The 24,574-nt window shown below is 42.9% G+C and overlaps 1 long non-coding RNA gene across 2 annotated transcripts; it reads right to left on the reverse strand.

Moving 5' to 3' along the window:
* Positions 1-21,987: 21,987 nt before the first annotated feature.
* LOC132712588 (uncharacterized) lies at positions 21,988-24,125 on the reverse strand. Of its 2 annotated transcripts, none has more exons than XR_009623234.2 (3): positions 24,027-24,125; positions 23,653-23,924; positions 21,988-22,383 (listed from the first exon to the last, which is right to left on the reverse strand). It is a non-coding gene; the product is annotated as an uncharacterized LOC132712588 (long non-coding RNA). The 2 variants fall into 2 exon arrangements; XR_009623227.2 differs by having other exon boundaries at positions 21,988-22,457.
* Between the last annotated feature and the right edge of the window lie 449 nt (positions 24,126-24,574).

Genomic DNA, 24,574 nt, shown 5'->3' on the forward strand with positions numbered 1-24,574 from the left:
GTGCTAACATCATGGTGGGGAGGATGATAACAATAGAAAATTTGTACATTTGCAATGTCCCATAGCTGATCCATAGTTGATAGGTAGTCCTCGACTTACAACACTTTGTTTAGCTACCATTCAAAATTACAGCGGCCCTGAAACTAGTGACTTGTGATTGTTTTTCACACTTACGACCGTTCCAGCACCTATATGGTCACATGATCTTAACATTCAGATGCTTGGCAACTAACTCATATTTATGACAGTTGCAGTGTCCTGGAGTTATGGGATCAACTTTTGAGATCTTCTGACAAACAAAGTCAATGGGGAAGTCAGATTCACTTGACAACCATGTGATTAACTTAACAACTGCAGCAATTCACTTAACAACGGTGTCAAGAAAGGTCGTAAAATGAGTCAAAACTCATTTGACAAATGTTTCACTTCGCCACAGAGATTCTGGGCTCAATTGTGGCCGTATGTTGAGGACGACTGGTATAAGACTCCTCCCGTCTTCTTTTTCTTTCCTTTTAATTGGAATTGGATTGGGTACCATTTTAATTAAAGGAGACTTTCAAATCGTAGGTGATGTGAAATGGGATATACGACCACTTTAACCTAATGGTTACAGTTCTGTAATCTTAGGTCTGCAGCTATACACGTATGATTTACCGATAGCTGTTCATTTTATCCATTCTGGGTGATGGAGGAACTGCTTTAGACTGGGGGTGATGGGTCTCGATCCTGCATCTTCTTCCTCTATCTCCATAGAAGGCATTTGTACCAGGATTGCATCCCCTTTTGTATCCTCGGGCACTGATACAAAGATTATGGTGATGTGCCAGCCAGTTTATTTAAAAACTAATCGATAGTTTTCTTGACAGCCTTGAGTTATGCTTGTTATGATGGGAAACTGTTTTCTCACTGAAACACGGTAAGCACGACTGAGTAATGGGAGCAATTCGAGCCAATCAGGTGGACAAGCAGCCTTTTGATGACCGAGGAGAACTTGATTGGATTTGCCGCCGCAGGAAGTAACACGGATCTTGGTTATAGGGTGGCAGAGCACACAGGAAAGCTACACTCATTTTGCAAGATCCACTGTAAAATCTTCTTTGCTTTGTTGCTTGCATCCTTACGATTTATATTGATATTGATTGTTTCCTGATTGATTATTTGTACCTTATGACTATCATTAAGCGTTGTACCAGGGGTGAAATCCAGCAGGTTCTGACAGGTTCTGGAGAACTGGCAGCGGAAATTTTGAGCAGTTCGGAGAACCGGCAAATACCACCTCTGGCTGGCCCCAGAGTGGGGTGGAAATGGAGATTTTGCAGTATCCTTCCCCTGGAGTGGGGTGGGAATGGGGATTTTGCAGTATTCTTCTCCTGCCATGCCCACAAAGCCACGCCCACAAAGCCATACCACAGCCACAAAGCTACGCCCACAGAACTGGTAGTAAAAAAAATTGGATTTCACCACTGTGTGTTGTACCTTATGATTCTTGATGAATGTATCTTGCCTTTTTATGTACACTGAGAACATATACACCAAAGACAAATTCCTTGTGTGTCCAATCACACTTGGCCAATAAAGAATTCTATTCTATTCTATTCTATTCTATTCTATTCTATTCTATTCTATTCTATTCTATTCTATTCTATTCTATTCTATTCTATTCTATTCTATTCTATTCTATTCTATTCTATTCTATTCTATTCTAAATGATTCTGCAGAAAGCACCCAAATATAACATATTTTCCTGCACCTAAAGGTGTTCTCTGGGACTGGGCCAGGGTATTTTGTGAGTCATTAAGATGTATTATGTTACATGTGTGTGTTCTTTGTTCTTTTTTCTTTGTCGAGGTACTGCTGATGTTTATGATATGGCCTTTTTTGAGTTAATGGCCATAATCAATCAATCAATCATGTAGACAACATCTTTGTTATGGATGCTGCAGAAAGAAATATATATTTTAATTTTCTATTGATTTGCAAGAATAGCTACCAAGAAAAAAATTCTTGGTTTGTAAGTGTTGGGAAATATCAACAATAAGCAGGAGTAATTACTAAGCGCACTTTTGTTTGATTGTGTCAGATTATAAATATTGTAGAATAGAATAAATAAAGATTGAGGTTTTCTGATTTCCTCAGAACTATCAACGCAAATGGTCCTCAGAGATAATAACATGTATTACTCTGATTACAATCTCAGTAAAATCCAGTTTCCACTTCCAAGTTTTATAATGTAGTATTAAAGCTAACTATTATTTTTATGGCCAGTTCCTAGTAATTTGCCTGGATGGAGCATTTTTCAGAAAGAGTTCCAAGGTTATTTAATGAGTTCATATCTCAAATCTCTTTCTCATTTGATGTGAACTGAAGAGCATCTTTTGATTTTAAATGAGTTGGCTATATGCACCAGTTTTCAAATATTGTGAATGAATGATTGCAATTGATGAGACCTGATAAACTTAAATAGAATAAAATCTGTCCTCTATGAAACCTGATTTAAATTTGTGGGCAATTCTTCTGAAAAATATAATCAGAGAAAAGATTTCCATCACTAATGGTATAAAGTGTTAAACCGTATTAAGTCATTTACTTAAAACTAGGTTAATCAATAAATGGGAGAAGTCTGATTGCCTTCCCCGAATTTCTAGGCTAAATTTTAGATTTGAATATTATATACATATTATTTTTTAATATGCAAAACAATATTTCAATATTTTCAATTGTCATTGTATTAGGTGCTCACCTAATGCTCAATGAATACAAATTGAATTAGTAGCGAATCCTTCATCTGTTAGGATCATATTATTTCTTCCAGATATTTCACTATTATGTTATCACATATGAGCCAGAGGTCCATCGCAGATTACCGGTACATTCTGATGCATAATTGTTAATTTCTATGAGTTCACCCACCAACAAAAAAGTAATATACACAGACAAGTGCAAAGGTACGCAAAAATGAAATTGTTCAAATTATCTCTTTGGAAAGTACAGAAAATTAAAAGCTAAGTCGAAAGAACAAGGCACATAATTAAATGCAGGTGCTATAAATCTCAACCAGGCCAACACCACTTGAATAAGGCTGTCTGGGATTTGAAAATGCAGACACTGACTGCACACGTGTGACAGGGACCATCAGCCGCAGGAGCAAGGATTTTTTTTAGGAAACCTGATTTGACTTAAATGTGGATGGAAGAGAAGCTCCCAATAAGGAAGCCATAAAAGAATTTGAACCAAAGACACCGTGGAAGAAGAGAAATTGGAACAAATTGTTAAGGTGTGCTTCTTCTACTAATAAAGGAGAATATTAGTAGCTCAGGGTTGAAATGAGGGGTCCTTGATGCTCTCTAAGCTTGGTTGTTTTCTTGCAGAACATTTCGTTAACCAAACATCATCAGTGCTCAGAGAGCACCATGAACCAAGCTCATGTGCTTCTTTTGTACAGATTATACCTAAATATACGTGGTGGCTCAGTGGCTAAGACGCTGAGCTTGTTGTTGTGGCTTCGACCCCCGAGCCCATCTTATCGGAGGAAGAAGGCTCCGAACATGTAGGAGAGGAGCCGGCCAGGCCTCCCTCTCCAGGCCCCTCCTCTCTGGCAATGCCTCAGGTGTCTGCCGAGGGAGAGGAGATTGACCAGGAGCCAGGTGTCTCCGATGACAGCGATGAGGGTGATAAATCGTTCCTGGATCCACGCCAATGAAGGCGAGATAAACGTTTGCAGCAGATGAGGAGGTGTGCCAGGGATTAATCTGAGTCACTGGACCACACCCCACCACACAAGAGAGTGTGGTGGCCATTTAGACTCTGTGATGGACAAAGCTAACTTCTGGCTAGTCACTTTGTACAACGCCTAATCTGCTGAAGGTTTCATGTTTGAGCTGGACTGTTTTGAAAACTGTGTGTATTCGTTGGTGTAATCTGGTGGAGGAACACTCCCTCTTCTTGTAGTAAAGCACTTGGCATACGGTTATCGTATTGCTGCCAAGTTCCTGATAACAAACCTTGTGTGTGCCGAGTACTTCTTTAACCCCCGGCTGGCTGTTTGTGTGTGTGTGGGGACGGGGACAGAACACTTGTCGATTGAAAGGTCGGCAGTTCAGTGGTTCGAATCCCTAGTGTTGCGTAATGGGGTGAGCTCCCGTTACTTGTCCCAGCTTCTGCCAACCTAGTAGTTTGAAAGCACATAAAAAAAATGCAAGTAGAAAAATAGGGACCACCTTTAGTGGGAAAGTAACAGCGTTCCATGCGCCTTTGGTATTTAGTCATGCTGGCCACATGACCACGGAGACGTCTTCGGACAGCGCTGGCTCTTCAGCTTTGAAACGGAGATGAGCATCGCCCCCTAGAGTCAGGAACGACTAGCACATATGTGCGAGGGGAACCTTTACCTTTACCTATACCTAAAACAAGAATCCTTTTTCTGAATTTATCCACACATCCTTGAGTGCTGGCCTAAAAATTGCTGTTGGGGTTGCTAATTTATATCCAGCCCCTGTTGCCTCTCTTCCAAGTCACTGCTGAATGTCACATTGTCTCAATTGCTTTTTTCAGAGAAGGTGCAAACCAAAGGGATTAAAATGGACAACTATAGAGAAATTGGAAAATAAGCAACACCAGCACGTGCAACATACCTCGTTTCTGGGGACTGCAAAAGAGGAATAACAACACACCCACAACAGGTTATCTGACTTTGTCTCTGGGATAATGGTAAAGCATGGTAAAGCATCACACCTTGAAGTGGTGGTGAGGAATTACTCTTCATACTATTTCAAAGGGAAAGGGTGATTTAATGATATTTTAGGCTGTTTCATTCATGGGTGGATGAGATGAAAGCTTTGTGGTGCAATCAAGGTGGAACATTGTGCTGTAGGAGACTGCAGTTTGGGTTATTAAGGTAAATTGAAGATGAGATCTGGTGAGAATTTTGGATACTTTTCTTGATTGCTTAGATTTCAAATTATTAGGGTGTTTAATCCCTGCAAATGAAATCTGGCATAGGATGAAGGATTTGAGAAACAGCGTGCCCTGGCAAATAAGGAACATTCCCTTCTTTGACTACACTCTGTCTTAAACTAAAAGGCGCCAAAACAAGGACGCAGGGCCTGCTGGGGCCAGAGTTGGTTCGTCTTTGTTTCCTCCTTAACTTTCCTCAAATTAAAAAAATATATATGGTTCTTGTATTGGAAGAGAGACCTGAATTATGATCATTTCGATGAACATGGCTAGGTTTATTTATTTTACCTCAACTTTGGCCTCCTTATAAAAACATACAGTCCATCTCCAGGTAACTCCAGGTAATTCCAATTTCAGGTAACTCCAGGTAGCTCTGTGTCCTTACTTTGGCTTGGTTCCTTAGCTAAGTGTAAAAACTTCTGTCTTTGCTCAATCCTCTTCTGTTCTGCTATCTTCTGCTGGTGTAGACGCTTGTAACCTTTTGTTCTTCTAATGTCTATTTTCTCTGTCCCTTCCATTTTGAGTTAGATTTACCTCGTCTCCCCCAAAATAAGACATCCCCCGCAGGGGTGGGTTCTAAAATTTTTTACTACCGGTTCTGTGGGCATGGCTTATTTTATGGGTGTGGCTTGATGGTCATGTGACAATTATTTAGGATTTAGCAGAGGTACTGATTTACCAGGCTTTTAACTGCTTGCAGAGCTTTACCAATCTACCCGTTTATTTTTGCAGGCACCAGTCTAGTCATTTGTTTTCTTTTAATACTGATCAGCTGTAGGGCGGCCCTTTGAAGCCCCGCGGCAAGAGTTTAAACAGTTTTTTTCCCTCTAGCCATCAGCTGGGACTCAGGAGGCAGCAATAAATTGGGGGTGGGGCCAAATAAAAGGTAAGAATAATGCGGGGGGTGGATGGGGGATGGGGATGGCCAGAACCGGTTCGGTGACATCATATCATCACCGCTACCGGCTCGACGGAACTGGGCTGAACCGGGAGGAACCCACCATTGATCCCCTGATAATAAGCCCAATCAGGCTTTTGAGGGCATGGCAATAAGGCCAAGCGCTTATTTCAAGGTTCAAAAAAATATAAGACAGGTTTTATTTTTGGGGAAACACGGTAGGGATCCATAAAACTTTATCTTCACTCCTCATGTTTGGCAACCCTTAGCCTAAAAATGAAGGCATACATGCCTCATAATCAATGCTAACATATTCTTTTGGAGAGACTTACATAAGAATACCTTGGTTATACTTGCAAACTCTATAGACATTGGTTATCGTATTGACATCTATGACATCATATCAGTGGTGAGGTTGCCCCCGGCTCAGACCAGTTCTATAGAACCGGTAGTAAAACCGGCGGGAGGCTCCACCCACTGAACCTGAGGTCATCAGAAGTGATCTGTGCATGCAGAAGGAAGGCACGTGCACGGGTGAAGCGAGCGCACGCACGCACGGTCCCATTTCAAACCGGTAGTAAAGGTAAGTAGAACCCACCCCTACATCATATGGATAAAGTAGATGAAGTGAGTTAGATTTGCACTATGGTGATGTGTTTGATGCACACTAATAATTTTCATAATTCGTTTGCACAATTATGTCATAATCTATGATATCATTGTGGCTTGTCCCAGATACCTAGATGGCCCATGTCATTCTTTTACAGTCTCCTTCCAAACTGTAAGCTTTCTAATTCTGCTTGGAGTTTATTCGGATAATTTTATCTCTTTTCATTCTATATTCTATAACTTTGAAACGTACTTATGCTTCTGTGTTTCCTCTTTCTTCTAATCTACTAGTAGTTACCAAGTTGGGAATATCTTTGGATGTTAAATGGATTACATATTGATGCATCATAATCGCACATTACAAAAGATAAAATATGCCATTATTAGTACACATGTCCTATGGATATCCATTGTTGGGAAGGATGTATTTTGGATAGGTTATTGGATATCTCAGTTTGAAACTCAGTTGGAGTTATCCCAGTCTGTGTGTCTGTGTTGTTTTTGCAACTTTACAAATAAATAAGGGAAGGTGCATAGCACATTTTTTCCTATATAATATAGCTTTAATACAGTAATCCAGTTTTACAGTTGTTTTGTATTTGGCTGGGTCTTGTTCAAGGTATTAGCATTCAATAAATATATTTTACCAATAAAGGAGAATATTTGTAGATCAGAGTTGAAATGAGGGGTCCTTGTTGCTCCCTGAGCTTGCTTGTTTTCTTGTAGATCAGAGGTGGGTTTCAGCAGGTTCTGACCAGTTCTGGAGAACCGGTAGTGGAAATTTTGAGTAGTTCGAAGAACCTGTAGTAAAAATTCTGACTGGCCCCACCCCCATCTATTCTCTGCCTCCCAAGTCCCAGCTGATTGGGAGGAAATGGGGATTTTGCAGTAACCTTCCCCTGGAATGGGGTGGGAATGGAGATTTTACAGCATCCTTTCCCCTGCCATGCCTACCAAGCCATGCCACACCCACCAAGCCCACCCACAGAACCGGTAGTAATTTTTTTTGAAACCCACCACTTTTGCAGATGTTTCATTACCTAGCTCGGTGACATCATCAGTATTGGGTAATGAAATGTCTGCAAGAAAACAAGCAAGCTTAGAGAGCACCAAGGACCCCACAACTATGTTTGCATTCTCACTGATGGGCAATGAGTAGAATAAGCTGCTGACACTAATTCCCGATCAGGAACTGTGTGCTTCCCCTACAGAGTGTCTGTATAGGGACAAACACTTTATTTTCTGTGTCCAGTGAAATAAAGTACAGTTCAACATGTTCTGAGGGTCTTCAGCTGTTTCAACTCCAAGAAAATTGATAAGAAACCTGTTTTTATCCCGAAAGTTTCACTGAGGCAAAAACCTTCAAGATTGCAGAGAACAGAAAGGAAGAGGCAGACACAGTTGCATCACTAGAGTGTTGTGTCATTCGGATCCAAAATGCATTTGCAAGGACACCTTGTTTTTTCCTGGCTGTCCCTGGAGTTGTGTGGGCGCAGGGAAATACTTGTCTGGATTCAGGAGGCATCAACGAAGCAGGGATAGGAATGTACCAGGGGTGAAATGCTCCCGGTTTGGACTGGATCGCGCGATAAGGTAGTGATGGCGGCGGGTGGTTCGGAGAACAGGTAGCAAAAATCCCTGCAAACCCCCCCACCCACCCACCATGCTCAGCTGAGCTGCACGATCATCAGAGGCTTTTTTTAAATTTTATTTTTAAAAGCATTTTTTCTACAACCTCTTCTGACGAAAAAATGCTTTTAAAAGTAAAATTTAAAAAAAGCCTCTGATGATCGCGCGGCTCAGCTGGGATCATCAGAGGCTTTTCAAAGCATTTTTTTCTGCAACCTCTTGGCCGAAGAGGTGGTAGAAAAAAATGCTTTGAAAAGTCTCTGACGATCCCAGCTGAGTTGCCTGATCGTCAGAGAGGCTTTTCAAAGCATTAGAAAAAATCATTTGAAAAGTTAAAAAAAAAAAAAAAAAAAGTTGGCCACGCCTACCCAGTCACATTACCCCCACCACCACCAAGCCACGCCCACAGAACCGGTAGTAACAAATTTTACATTTCACCCCTGGAATGTACACTAAGTAAGGCATGGAACCACTGTTAATAAAAACGGTTGAGTAACTGCAAATTGAGATTTGTAGGGAAAGCAAAAAAAAATTCCAGAAAATTGGCCGACAGAGAGGAAGGTGAAGAATAAACTACTCAGGCAAAAATGGAGCAGGGAGAGCCATAAATGTCATGGCATGGGCCCCGGGTATTTGCAGGATCACCTCCTATCGGCCTCCCACCGTCCAGTGCGCTCACATAGGGCTGTCCTCCTTGGGGTCCCCTCAGCTAGACAGTGTCGGCTGGCGGTCCCCAGGATGAGGGCATTCTCTGTGGCCGCACAGAGCTCTGGACGGCCCCCGACCTCCGCACCTTTCGCGCCAACCTAAAGACATGGCTTTTCCACCAACTTCCCTGATCTGCTGTGGATTTTAATATGGGTATTTGGGGATTTTAATTTGGTTTTAATACTATTTAATTTTTACTTATTGTCGGGTTTTCTATTGTTGTGAGCCTCCCCGAGTCCTACGGGAGAAGGGCGGCATATAAATCTGACTAAATAAATAAATAAATAAATAAATGTTTTTTTGCTCTATCCCAGTCATCCTCAGCCCAGCCAGCTCAGCTGACAAGTAAACAAACAGCTTGAAAATTACTGCACTCTGGTATTGCCCCTAGCACACACCTCTGCCTGGGTGGTCAGCTGGGTCAGTAGGAGATATGTCCTCTCTTCACTTCCTAACATTAAAAGACTGATGAAGAGTTTCAAAGCACCAACAACAATCTGCCCAATTACAGAGCTGAATGCCTCAAGGCAAGGAGGTGAAACCTGGCAGGAAGAAAGCAAAGGAAAGGAGCCCTTCAGAGGTCATTTGGAAAAGGTCCCCCCACCTAACACTGAATTGAGGCACAATTACGCTATTGTAACATATTCCCTCTCTGGCACTGCCTTCTCATTCCCTAGTCCATGGGAGAAACAGGCTTCGTTTATTTATTTATTTGGCACACTGAGGTCAAAGTAGTATCTTTTCTCTTATTTCAACAGTGCCCGGTGCACCTCATGTGGTATATAAAAATCTCAAGCCTTCTCGTCCATTGAAGGAAAGCCAAGTGATGAAGAAAATGGATGCTACAGTGATAGGCTAGGGCAGTGATAGGCTAACCTTTTTTTCCTCAGGTGCCAAAAGTGTGCATGTGTGCGCTATTGTACGCATGTGCATGCCCACACCCATAATGCAATGCCCCTCCCAGATGCCCCACCCCCTGCACATGGGTGCGCGACCCCCCATGCATGCACATGTGACCCCCCCCTTTTGGTCTCACATCCCAAAACAGCGGGGGGGGGGGAGAGAAAGCCTCACCTCCCAAAATGGCTGGGAGAAGAAAAAAAGCCTCATCTCCCAAAACAGCTGGGAGGGGAATCTCTGTAGATCTGGGAAGGCACGGGCAGCAGAAAGTGAGGAGAAAGGTAGCCCCCTCCATGCATCCTTGTCTCCTGCTTGCAAGGCAGAGACCTGAAAACCAGCTGGTTGGCGGGAAGCTCTGGAGCATGCGCAGTGGAGCTGAGCTGGGTGACGGCTCGCATGCCCACAGAGAGGGCTCCACGTGCCACCTGTGGCACGCGTGCCATAGGTTCGCCATCACGGGGCTAGGGGAATGGCATTGGAACTTCCCAAAATAGGATGGGTGGAAAGCATTTCCGCTCAGCAGTGGGGCATCCCTGCTCCCCTCATAGATATCTACATCCATGTCTATACCTCTTGGAGGTCTACTGTTCCCAAACCAAACAAAATAGTACCCATTCCTTTGGGACAGTTTCCTATCCCGTTCCATGTTATTTTGGTCCCCTCCATTCCCCCCCCCCCGCCAAGGAAATGGAAAAAGAGAAGGAAAGGCCAGATTCAAAAATGTCAACTGATCAAAAGAAAGAGCTATTGGGTTTCTCAATCCTGAGAATGATTAAAAATTGAGAACAGTTATAATAGCTAACTGTGCCTGAAAAGTCCATTTTCCAAATAAGTGAGTAGATAGTTGCCCAGTTGAGCCCATTTATTAAGAGTTTGGTTATTGCATTGATTATTTTCTGATCTTTCCCTTTGAATTCATCTCCGTTTACTTGGTGGAATTTGTTTTAAGGTCAACTGAGAGAGCCCTTTGAACAATTATATCTGAGCACAGAAGACATACGCTACAAAGGGAAACATTCTTGGTCTGCCTTGGAGCTATGAAGCACCTTTTTCCTTGATATTCTGAACATTGACGCAATACAATAATTTGCATGTATTGGTTTAGGATTGATATTTTGCCTTGAAACCTCCTTGGATGCTTTTGGAATGTATAATTTGGGAGAAAGGACATGGGGAGGAATGGATTTATGGAACTGTGATTACTTTTAATAGTTGTCCAAATTGGTTGAGAACAAGAGGATATTCCTGCTGGATAAAGGTCTTGACTTATCTTGCCAGCATTCCATCTCATAGGGCGGCCCACCAGAGGCATCTAAGCAGCCCATAAATACAAAATGAAGGCAGTCTTCCTCTCCCACTGCTGTTCCCATGAACCTAATATATAAGGGAGGGCTACTCCCATGCCTGGAGGCAGCACTTAGTTGTCAAAATTAGTAACCATTGATAGAGCTTCCTCTAGGAATATTTCCAATCCTTTTGAAAGCCACCTGAATTAGCAGCCAATATCTTGTAGCCCCATACAATATTCAACAGGTTGGTTGCTACCACAGGTATTTTTCTATACGTGATATCTTATTAAGGTAAGAGTGACAAGTTATATTAAAAGATTGACTTGTAGCTTCAGAGTTTTTTCAGCAATGATATCTCCATGAGGACAATAAAAGCTGCCCTTGGATAGTTCCTTTTTAGCATCCTGCATAACTTCTTATCACGGTTTGCTTTCTTTTTCAACCAGTTAAGTAATATATGATCTTCAGGCTGCTGTTTATTCCCAGTGGCAAGCTATAAACCAAGATCCCCCCCCCACTTTTAAAAATAGAGGCAGATGGGTTGTTAAATGTCATTTTCCTGATCCACTTCACTCCCTGAAGCTGTTAGATGTTAGGCTTGCAATAATCCCTTGGGGAGGTTAACAGCAGCTTTGGGAGGGTAGATTTTGTCTTACAAAACAACGTAGGGAAAGCTTTAAACGTCCCGTCTTTCACTGGAAGCAAATTACCAGTCCTCCATCCCTTTGCTCACATGACACCTTTGGAGGGAGGGAGGGTGGGAGAGAGAGAAGACAGATCATTAGTGTTACATGTAGTTTGACCTATGCATGTTCCTAGCCCCAAGTACACTGTCCATATTCCCAGCTTTTGTTCAAGATTCCAGTCCACGGAAGTATTTTTTTAAAAATTGGGTTTAGTGATGCCTGGTTTGATCCTCTAAACTGTTGACCCTTTGTGATTAATTCCCTGACTTCAGCATTTGTCTTTCTGCACTTTGTCTGCTTGGGATCACCCTGACTCTCACAGTGCCACTTCACAGGGGGCAATAGAATAGATCCAGTATATATATAAAACAGTAAAATAAGATTCCTTTTCTCTTGGCTCATCATCTTCCATTTTTCATCAGTCCTTTCCATCCCATTTTCCCCACCACTTCATGGCAATGATGATCACTTCGAGTGGTCATTTCCCCTTCTAATTTGTGGACTTTCCATCTTAGCTTGAGAAGCCTTTCTCTTTTCAATTTATGCGCAGAGCATTCCCAGCCAGAAATGTGTGCCTGTTCTTCACTGTGGGGGAAAAAAAAAGTTGCGTAGATTTATTTTTATATCTGGCCTATGATAGCAATGATGACCCTGCTGCAGCATAGGATGTATCCCAGGGAGCAATGACTGGCTGGGGTTAATGGTCCATATGCACTCCTTCGTCTATCAGATTCTCCTAGCTGGTCATTCATTCCTGGGAAATACCTGGGCCCGTAGATCATTAGGCCTTAACTCATCACATTTTTCATGCAGGCATGTGGGTGATGCCAAAGGACCCCTGAATAATAAGCCTAGAATTTTATGTCATACGAAAGGGACATGAAACAAAGCGGGGAGAGGCTTTGAAACCAGAAGGCCCAAATACCCACAGACAGTTCCCAGAGCTCTCCTTGACTCACACTAGGAGTCTTAAGCAAGCCATTTAAACTCCCTAGACTTTCCTTGCTGAGCCCCTAATATTGTGATAATTTACCAGCTGCAAGGCCAGGGGGGACCTGTAAGAATTGTATTGTCTGACCTGCTGAAGAGCACAAAGCATAGATTTCACTGGGTTATTCCCACCAGTAACTAAATGCTGAGCCGAGGTAAAAAAGCTCGCAGAGAAAAATTTCCCTAGGAGAAAAATGTAAGGCTTATTTCAGGAGTATATAATTCAGCCAGTTGGAGAATTATTTGGGATTCCATTTCCCATTGAACAGGTGCTGATAGGGGAATGTTTCTGTGTCAAGAGGGTTATTTATGTATTTTAGACAGCAAAAACACTGCCTTTCCAATGGATTAATATTGCTTAACGCGACTTAGATAAATTAAAAATGTAACAATCCCATTAAAAAACAATGAATGAACAGACAAAACATTCAGCACAGACAACGGAAGGAGACATTTCAGGCTCAACATAATAAAATAAAAGCCTGTGGAGCAAGGAAAATGTAACAATTTGTGAAAAGCAGGAGGAATCCAAAAGGATTTTGTGGTCAGAGAAGGACAAAGTGAGAGCATCTTGTCCATGGCTGGCAAGCACAATGAAGAAGAATCACCAATATTTTTGAATAAAGAGTCGAGGATATTTAAGCTTGTGAGAAACAGGTAGTCCTCCAGATAGGAGATAGATAGATGATAATAATAGATAGATGATAGATAGATAGATAGATAGATAGATAGATAGATAGATAGATGATAGATAGATAGATAGATGATAGATAGATAGATAGATGAGAGAGAGAGAGAGAGAGATGAGAGATAGATGAGAGAGATGATAGATAGATAGATAGATAGATAGATAGATAGATATAGATAGATGAGAGATGAGAAATGAGAGAGAGAGAGATGATAGCTAGATGAGAGAGAGACTGAGAAAGACGATAGACAAATATAGATTAGATAGATGAGAGATGATACACATAGACAGACAGACAGACAGACATAGATAGATAGATAGATAGATAGATAGATAGATAGATAGATAGATAGATAGATAGATGAGAGAGCGAGAGAACGATGATAAATAGATATAGATTAGATAGATAGATAGATAGATAGATAGATAGATAGATAGATAGATAGATAGATAGATAGATGATACAGAGAGAGAGAGAGGAAAATAGAGAGATAGAGAGATGGATGATAGATAGTGCCTTCAAGTCAGACTTGGACAAATCCCTGGAATTTTCTTGGCAAGATTTTTCAGAAGTGGTTTGCCATTGCCTCCTTCCTAGGGCTGAGAGAGAGTGACTGGCCCAAGAACACATAGCTGGCTTTGTGCCTAAAGTAGAACTAGAATTCACTTTAACAGCCTGATGCCTTCTCCACTATACCAAACTAGCTGTCTTCTCTGACTATTATTGAACCGCAACTCCCAGCATCCTTCATAGGAGGATGGTCTGAAAGAGGCCGCTTTGACCTTTAGAGGTTGAGCCAGACCTTCTTGGCCAACTCCTCCTCCTTCTTCTCACTTTCATCTTTGCCTCCCCCCTCCGCTTTCCTGCCCCCCCCCCTCACCATTCCAACTCACCTTACTGGCCAGAAGCAGTGGTGGATAGTAAGTAAACGCTGTTCTTCATTCCCTCACTTTTATCTCTGCCCAAAAGGAGCACTGATCAGGCAATCACAGAAGAGGCAAAGAAAAACAGAGGAGAGAAAAGGACTAAGGGGGTTAATATCAGGGCCCTGCTTTGTATGGAGCTTGACAGGCAATCTGAGGCTGACTGTAAGGAAGCCAAAATTCATGGATGTTTAAAGGTAGAAAAGCCCATCCCACAGTATCCCTTGAGGTTACCTGCGTTCATACATTAAGTAAGTGCCGCTCGTAAATAATAAAATCTGCTTCTGGAGATAGTCTGTTTCAGTTCAGTCTGTGCATTGGTGAGGCTGACCCTGAAAAGCTATTTTCCTCTATTAATTCTTCCCCTCTTGTGGTTTTTGGTTGATTATCTTTTAGGGAGGTAGAAAGCAAGGTAAGTTTCCACCCCCACCCCCCCCACACACACATCCATTTTGTTCAGAACAGAAGCTTTTGTTTTGGTTTGATTTTAGACCAGTTTATGGGCCTCTTTAATCACAGCACCTTGGGGCTTTGCTTCGGAAACTTTTCACTCGGAAGACCAGTTAAGTGAAATAACCTTAAGGTTGTTATCCGCTGACAAAAGGCAGAAGTTAAAGGCAGCCTAAGATCTGTTCTGCACCCCCCTTTCCGACAGTCTCCAGTATTTATTTCAACTTTTGTTTTGTTTATAAGGAGTGTTCATGGCAGGTTATAAAACATGCTATAAAACCTTTCATAGCAGTAGTAAAAAAAAAAAAAAAAAAATCTTGGCTGGCAAGCAGCCAGCCAGCCAACCCAGCAAGAAAAACCCTGGACTATAGGCAGAAGTGAAGATGGTAAGAAGAGAGCGGAGAACAAAGAGTTCAGAACAGCTGGGGAAATTTTTAGCCAGCTTTGGTGTGCACCGGGACAGTGGGATGAAGGCCTCTTCACACGCGGATTAACTTTTTAATTTTAATATTTTCTATCCCTCTCTCTCTCTCACTCCCTCCCTCCCCCACCTCTCTCAAGAAAGTTGTTCTGACCAAGGCCCAAGTAGTAATTATCAAACACAATTCAGTCCTGAACAAACTTATTTTATTAAAATAGCTGAGAATTAATTCATTCTCAGCTTTAGTGCAAAACAAATTCTTTGGCCTTATCAACAAGCTTTGATGTTTTTGGCAACCTGCCAAAGGCTTTTCTTGGCAAAACCGCCACAAAGTTCAAGAGACGCTGATAAGAAGCACTGGAATCAACCCAGTTACTGCTCTTTTAAGCCTTATGGGAGTGGCCAATTATCTTCTGGCTTTACTCCCGAGTCATCCTTTTTGCTTCAACTGCTCTTGCCTTCTGGCAGCTCTTCTCATGCATGCACTAGGAACAGGCTCTTCCTGTTCCTCTGCCTCTCTGCTGTCCGCCTCTGGAGGCTCCGGAGTCCGTGCATCGCTCCCAGATGGCCCTGGCCCCATCTCTGCCTCCGATGCAGAGCCCTTGTCCAGGCCTTCCCCAGACTCCAGGACTGCCCCATTGTCCTCCGCAGCCTCCTCACTGTCTGACTGCACTGCCAGGTCTGCAGGCTGCTGAAGGACCACAACACAAGTATCCCTTTTAGAGTCATCCTTTAATAATAAGATTATTTCAAATTAAGAGGCATTCATCCAAGAAATCTTCTAGATTGATTTTGTAATCTCTCAAGGATAAATTTAAGTTCACGGAGGAGACTTCTGTGAGTAGCAATTAAAACAGGGAGGAGACTTCTGTGAGTAGCAGTTACAACAGGGAGGAGACCTCTTGAATAGCAATTACAACAGGGAAAACATCCAATTTTGTGGGGATGAGACCAAGTCACTTTGAGCGTTGCAAAAGGAGACGGTTGCTATGACCACCAAAGTCTACTGCAGGGTTTCTTGGGGCATCTTAGGGTGGACACAAGGTGAAGGATGAACTCCACACAAGGAACATTTTCAAATTATTTGTCTGCCAGCATTTTTGTGATTTTACCCTTTTCCCAAAGTGCAGAGGTGCATATTTGGCAAAACTCTTTGGGAGCCCATCCTCAAAGATGCTCCCCTCTTGTTGGATCCTGTTCCCCATTTCTGAGTAAACAGCTAGTCCTCAACTTACAACAGTTCATTTAGTGATCATTCAAAGTTACAACGCCACTGAAATAAGTGACTTACGACCATTTTTCACACTTATGACTGTTGCATGTGATCTCCATTCAGATGCTTGACAATTGACTCACGCTTATTATGGTTGCAGCACCCCAGGGTATTGTGACCCCCTTTTGCGACCCTCTGACAAGCAAAGTCTGTGGGGAAACCAGATTCACTTAACAACTGTGTTACTAATTTAACAACTGCAGCGATTCACTTAACAGTGGCAAGAAAAGCTGTAAAACAGGGCGAGACTCACTTAACAAATTTCCCATTTAGCAACACAAACTTTGTGCTCAGTCGTGGTTGTAAGATGAGGACCAGTAGTGGGTTGCCCCTGGTTCGGACTGGTTTGCAAGAACCAGTAGTAAAACTGGTGGGAGGCCCCGCCCACTGCCCACCGGATGTCGTCATGTGTGTGCGCGCATGCGATCCTGTTGCGAACCGGTAGTAAAGGTAAGTAGAACCCACCCCTGATGAGGACCCCTTGTATTACTCTGTCATATGAATATCTTGTCTGTAATATGGTTGATCCAAGCCACATAGAGGAAAGAATTCAACATAGAAAACCACAGAGGTCTTAACTTTTCCAATTGCTGAGTGAAACTGAGATTGTAGGCATGGATTTTCTACATGGTGTATACTCTGCTGCACTCCTGGGGAAGTTACTCAGAAGGACAAATATGAGCAGCTGCACATACTTTGTTACTGAAGAACTCAATTAATAAGCCATTTCTATTCACCTATCAAACCCAATGCAAGGGCAAGTGAGTGATCTGCACACCAGTAATTATTGCTTCATTTAAAACACTCCTGTCCAATCGGATTATGGATATATTAGGCAGAGTCCTATGCCTTATGGATGTGGTCATCAGTGCCACAAAAAAGTTTATTTCTGGAGCTTGTTATAGGTTGGGCAGAAAGGTGGGGTGGCCTTGGAGATGAAAAGCCAAGGATGAAAGGCAAACAATAAATAATTATTCCATTTTTACTAGTTGCCTATTGCCTCTCAAATCTATGGGCTAACATTCAAAGCCCTTGTAAAATGAAGACATATGTAAGCATTGATCTCCTCTGGGAAGAGAGTAGTAGAGCCCCTGCAGTGTACATGAAGCTCCAAGATTCAATCTCTGTCTTCTCCACTCCTCTTAGGCTATGCAAGAAACCAGAGAGCCGTTGCAATTTGAGGCAGATACAACTGGAGTAAATGAATGAATGTTCTGATTCTGTGCATGGAACTTTCCTGCAATCATCATTCTGTGACTTCTGCTTATGCCAGCATCAATCACTCAATGTGAACCAGGAAGTTCCTATGATAGGAGCTGGTGAACAAGAGCATGAAGCAGACTCTTGTCCTGTCAAAAAAAAAAACGCTTCTTATTAAGTTACTGTGAATTCTTCTCATTCACATCCAGCAAAATCTTTCAAGGGAGAATTTATAGTCACAGACCTTATCTGGCTTGGAGAGCTGCCAGGCCGATATCTTCAAAACTTGGCAAGGAGTCAGGAACCAATTAAGACAACTAATTGCCTCCTGCAGACTCCACTCCCCTTTTGCTCCTCTTTTATTCCCTCTGGGAGGGAGCATTCATCGTCCACCTGTGGCCTTACTCCCAAGTCGACCCTTGTTCTTTAGCTGTTCCCTTTGTCTGGCAACTCTGTGCATGAGCACACTGGGAACAGGCTCCAGCTGTTCGTCTGCCTCACTGATGTCTGACTCCGAAGGCAGCTGATAACTGGCATATGGCCCTGGCCCCTTCTCTGCCTCCAATGCAGAGCCCTCATCAGAGCCTTCCCCAGACTCCAGGACTGGCCCATGTTCCTGCCCAACCTCCTCACTGTCCGAATCTGCTGCCAACTCTGCTGGCCGCTGGTGGGCCACAACACTTTCTCTAACAACCCATGCTAGTGATTCCATTCTCCATGAGTTCAGTGTAAATGTCTGCTGTATGGACTCTTGATATGTAGAGATGGCTCAAGTCCCAAAGCCAAAGCTACTGGGATTCTGCTCATCTGGAAGCCTCTGCACATACTGTTAGATGGGAAGTCTCCCCATCACCAATTAGTGCCCTTCTGCTTGTGAAGATCAGTGTTTGATGATGTCCCCAGTCACTGGTGAAATGTAAAATTTGTTACTACCAGTTCTGTGAGCGTGGCTTGGTAGTGGTGGTGGGGTAATGTGACTGAGTGGGCGTGGTCAACTTTTTTTTTTTTTTTTTTTACTTTTAAAACCATTTTTTCTACAACCTCTTCGGCTGAAAAAAATGCTTTTAAAAGCCTCTGACGATCCCACCTGAGCCGCGCAATCATCAGAGGCTTTTTTTTTTTTACTTTTAAAAGCATTTTTTTGGCCGAAGAGGTTGTAGGAAAAAATGCTTTTAAAAATTAAAAAAAAACTGATGATTGCACGGCTCAGCTGAGCATGGGGGGGGAGGGGGCAGGGATTTTTGCTACTGGTTCTCCGAACCACCCGCCGCCATCGCTACCGGATTGGGTGATCCAGTCCAACGGGAGCATTTCACCCCTGTCCCCAGTGCAAATTTTCCGAGAGAGCAGTAGTACTCACATAGTTAGCTCTGCATCCCTTCCTCAGATTTTGACAACACTAACTAGACAACACTAACACTAACTTGTAGGCTGGTTGTCCAGAATCAAATGTTGACACTGAGCCCAGAGGTGTTGAGCAAAGGGAAATAATTGGGGTGGGGAGAATAACTTTCTTTAGGACCTAGAGATTAATATTTACGGGTTGTGTACTCCCAGTGAGAAGATCATTGGGGGGAACAGAGATCTCAAAGGCAGGGGCTGGGAAAGAGAGATAGAGGAGGAGGAAAGAGTGAAAAATAGGGTTATGTAGCCTGTAGTTTGCTTACAGAAGATCTCTATCATACCATACAGGCACATCTTTACATGTCTCCATAAGTAAACATATTAAATTCTTTGATCTTTGAAAATTAAATTTGATTGTATCTTTATGTTAAATGTACCCTTTGCCTTGTTTTAATTTTTTTTTTCATAAGCTGCCTTGATCTCTTTTTAAATAAAGCAATAATTGAATTAGGGCAACTTTGGTATGTAAAAACTACAGTATGTTATAACCATTGCAGGAACGATTGCCAAATTCTACCTCTCCAGGCAATTTTCTGGCAAGATAAAGGCTGACTGGGGGTGGGGGGTGGGGTTTTCTCCACTGGCAAAAACATGCCCTGCTATGTCTCCGCAATATCGTCTCCATTTCTTCCCAGCCCCTGAAAGAGACAACCTTAACTTGTCTTTAGCTGTACAAGCCTTTTTACCCCTTCATCTAGCACCATGGAAAGTCAGCCTCTGCGTATAAAAATGCATAAGCTTTGTCACTTGTTACTTTAGAGAGGAATTTCAGAGGAAATTGAGGCAGGATAGGAATTGGCAATAGGGTTGGCCAATTTGAGGCCGGTATAGTTTTCTGTTGATTCAGGCCACAGGCAGATGGCCTTGTGCAATCTACCAGCCCACAAGCCTGCAGAAAATAATGCCAACATAAAAATTGACTGTCCCTACTACTACCATTACAATTTTCATGTGGGAGAAGCAAAGGAAAGCAAAGGGCGGATTCCCCAGCTTTCATCTCCCTACACCAGTGGTGGGTTGCTCCCAGTTCTGTCCAGTTCTATAGAACTGGTAGTAAAATTGGTGGGAGGCTCCGCCCACCCGTCCGGACGTCATAAACGATGATCTGTGCATTCGCAGAAGCGGACCCATTCCGAACCAGTAGTAAAGGTAAGTAGAACCCACTCCTGCCCTACACTTAATCTGTGTGTCCCTTGCTGAATGGAAAAAGCAACCAGCAATCACCCTCTATCCATATGGGATGGGTCTAAACCAGGGGTCCCCAAACTTGGCAACTTGAAGACCTGTGTTCTTCAACTCTCAGAATTCCTCAGCCTGCCATGGCTGACTGAGGAATTCTGGGAGTTGAAGTCCACAAGTCTTCAGATTGGGAGACTCCAGGTCTAGAGGAAGAGGCGGGTTTTCACAGGTGGCTGGATCTGTCTGTCAAAAGCTGGATCCACAGTGTAGCCATCTAATCAAACAGAAGAACGTATTGTTTTTATTTTATTGAATTTGTATGCTGCCCATCTCTCTATCAAGTGACTCTGGGGGCTTCCTTTACTGGATAGCCCTTTCCATACTCGGCTGATCAATCCTAGGGCTTGCAGCTGATCCACAGGATGGAAGAGGCTGCCCATTTATTTCTTTTCTTAATTAACTTTATATCACACCTTTATCAGGAAAGGCAGCTGCCAGACCTGAGGGGATCTATAGGAACTGAACTGTCAGAAAAATTGCTGGTGGGGATTAGGGATGCTGCATAGCAAAGCAGGAGAAATCCCGCCAGTTCCCACCCTCGCCAGCTCTGTCTACCACAGCTATTTCCCAGCAACTTTTAAATTTTCCAGAACAGCATCAAATCTATATTTCAAGCAGCCCAACCAATAGCTAACAGTGGGAGATTGGTGGGTGTTAGTAGGAAAGCTCCTACCCACCTTAACCTCCATGTGTCACCCCTTCCAACCCAGTCACCTGTTTCTGAGCTACTTTTAAATATGGGTTGGATGCCCTCTGGAAGAATGTGATGCCTATTTTCAAAGTAACCTCATAGAGAGCCAGGTAGGGCGGGCTGGCTGTTTTTTCAGGCTAGCTGGCAGGCTACCTCCTTGCTTCTTCTGCCACCCTTCCCAGCCTTATATGAGAAGCCAGGAGAGACAGCTGTTTACCTGTCAGGCCTCCAAATGCAGAAGAAATGGAAAGAGGAGGGGGGCTGATTGGGACTGGAGGCAAGGCTGGTAAAGGGGATGCCTTCCCCAAATGCTCACGTAATGGTAAATATTAATATTTAATGATGTTAACTTTTAGAATTTACAGCTGGTAGCGTAGTAGTTAAGGCATCAGTCTAGAAAGCAAGAGACAGTGAGTTCTAGTCCCACTTTAGGCATGGGTGACCTTGGGCCAGTCACCCTCTCTCAGCTCTAGCAAGGTGACAGTGGTAACTGGCACTACGGAAACCTTGTCAAGAAAACTGCGGTCGCCAGGAGTCAAGATTGTCTCAAAAACACATAAAAGCTAAAGGTAAAGGTTCCCCTCGCACATATGTGCTAGTCATTCCCGACTCTAGGGGATGGTGCTCATCTCCATTTCAAAACCGAGGAGCCAGTGCTGTCTGAAGACGTTTCTGTAGTCATGTGGCCAGCACGATTAAATGCCAAAGGCACATGGAATGCTGTTACCTTCCCACCAAAGGTGGTCCCTGTTTTTCTACTTTTTATGTGCTTTCGAACTGCTAGGTGGGGGGTGGGGGTGGCTATGAAGATGAGCTTTCAAAGAAGAGTTGGAGCATTTTCAGCCAAAGCCCCTAAGTATGACTTGTCGAAACATATCTGTACCTGGGAAATTCCATTAATGGCTTCTGACCAGCTATGCTGACCAGAGACATTAAGAGCAAGGGGGGCGGGGGAATTGGCAGGATATCAGGCATTTTTTTGAGAAAGCATTTTTTTTTTTTTTTTGCTACTAGAAAAAAAAAACACACAATTGATTGGGCTAAGTTCAAGCCTGGGTTTTAATGAAGTTGCTAATTAGGTTAATATTCTCTGGGATTCTGCTCTCTTTCTTTGCTTCTCTCAGCCTTGATAAATTGCTTCTTGTTTGTTCCAGATTTTTTTTTTTTAAGGTGGGGGAGATGATGCAGGGATGCGAGAGAAGGAATTTCTCTCCTTCTTCTCTGTGACTTCACACTGCATCACTGCGACGGACAGTTTTTGGAAATAGTTCAAGGTATGTATCATCTGCAAAGCGGCTGCCAAAGAACCATTCCAGGGTTTGCATTTTGTATTTCATTTCAGCTCTAAACGGCCATTCTTTAAAAACGCTTATGAGTTACCAAGGTACTTGCAGACAGAGAATGAAAGCAGTCAATTTTGGACCCTCGGTGCTGTTTAAATGAAAGGAGATGAAACAAGCAGATGAAACAACAAGCACCAGCCATTGAAAATGCAATTTCTTTTGCTGTTAAAAAAAAAAAAAATAAATTGCTGAAGGCATCTATTATGTCTGTGAAACTACCAGAAGGTACTATATTCCAAATTAGGCTATTGTTTCTGTTTAGTATATCCTGGAAGGTATTCTCTTCAAAGACTTTGGTTAATCACCTAGCACCTGAATTTTTCAATAAAAAATGCCCTAGATTGAAACAAGGATCTTTGATATGCACACAGGTGTACCATTCCTAGGCTGCAGAATTCCAGATAGCCACTCGATGGCAACAAAGAATTAGGAGCTTTTAGTCTCTTTGTTGTTATCTAGTGAACCTTTGGATTTTTACAGCTTTGGTACAGTAGTCCTACCATATACAGTATATGCAAAACACAGACTCAACTCTGGCTCACATTTGACCTTGAAAAGCATTTGTAGATTTTTTTTTTTGGCCAGCACAATTCAAGGAACTCGATAGCAAATACAGATAATGTAATAGTGGGGATCAAATCAGTATATTGTAGGCTGCTGTGTCCATCAACTTGGTGATTCCCTTAGGCTGCTCCTATCGAGCCTTTGCCTTTAGTGAACTGCTATCACTTTTTTCTCTGAGATTTCACTTAATGTGCACCGATGAGAAAAATCTCCCCCCCCCGTGGAATTTTGGATCTGTAGTAACAGCTGTACAGTGTATTTGCTGGGTGGGGGGGGGGAGTGGGGAACCTAACCAGCAATCTTGCACCAACATCAAATATATACTTTTTTTAAAAAAAAATATTTCTCCAAGTTGGATACAGCCTCTGTGTTTGGTTTTTTCGAGGAATTTCTGCTCAAAATCCATGCTGTGGCCTATCCCAAATCATAAATCATAAGTTTATTTGTCAAGCATATATAAGATAACAGGTAAAAGTATAAACATAATTTGAATACATGAAAAGAGTAAGTAAAAAGGAATATTAGGTCAGGGACAGTAGGCATGCTGGTGCACTTATGCATGCCCCTTATGCCCAAATGATGCTCAGAGAGATGCATTAAAAAAACACACACACGAAAAGCTCAACCTTCAAGAGATGAGGACATTGGCTGGGTCTGTTTCAATGAAAAATACTTTTGCGATTGAACCTGATGTGCAGACGTAGATTCTATATGGATCCAGCCGCTAGGGGGCATTGCAGTTCATACCTAAATCTAGAAGCCTCTATTTCCTAAACCTGTGTTACAAATTTACCTCCTTACTGTACATTTCCACACAAAATATGTTGTCTTCAGAGCATATTCCGTTGTAGCCCTGCACCTCTTTCGCTGCATAGGTGGATTTTTCTCTCTCCTACTAGTGCTCTTGACTGTCCTTCCTGGATAAATTTTCCGGTTGCCCTCCCTCTCCTTTCTACTGTCAAGGCGATCACGGAGGAAATGATACTTGTAGGTATGAAGTGGATGAGAAGGAAATGAGCTGTAGAAATACAAAAGGTCACTTGGGCTGAGCCTAAGTTCTGGCAACTGGAGGGAAAAAAACAAACAAACCAGTGTGGTGATTGAAAGAAGCAACTGGAGCCCAGCCACGGCTTCCTCCCCCAACTAAGTTAATCAAATGATATTCACCTGCCCTTCGATTCAAGCTCTGTGTCCTTTGCAAAATTCACTGTAGTGAGTCCGCCTCAAACCCTTTGCCAGACTCCCCTGCAATGATGCATAATTACAGGTGATTGTTTTTCCTTCTAGGATCAAGGGTAACCTTGACTAAAGGAAGAGCCAGCAAAAAAATTGTGGGTATCTTGCAGAAAACAGAGAGAGAGACAGAGAGAGGGAGAGGGAGAGGGAGGGAGAGGGAGAGGGAGAAGGAGGGAAAGAGAGAGAGAGGGAGGGAGGGCGGGGGAGAGAGGGAGAGGGAGGGAGGGAGAGGGAGAGGGAAAGAGAGAGAGAGGGAGGGAGGGAGAGGGAGAGGGTGTGTGTGAGGGAAGGAGGTAGAGAGAGAGGGAGAGGGAGTGAGAGAGAGGGAGAGGGAGGAGGGAGGGGGGAGTGAGTGAGTGAGTGAGAGGGAGTGTGTGTGTGTGTGTGTGTTTGAGAGAGAGAGAGAGGGCGGGCAATTAGGGAAAACCCAAAGATTTCTCTTGTTCTGTTTGGGCCTATTTCTCCTACCCTCATCTCTC

The sequence above is a fragment of the Pantherophis guttatus genome, chromosome 2 (genome assembly GCF_059756535.1).
Source record: "Pantherophis guttatus breed Tessera chromosome 2, ASM5975653v1, whole genome shotgun sequence".
NCBI lineage: Eukaryota > Metazoa > Chordata > Lepidosauria > Squamata > Colubridae > Pantherophis > Pantherophis guttatus.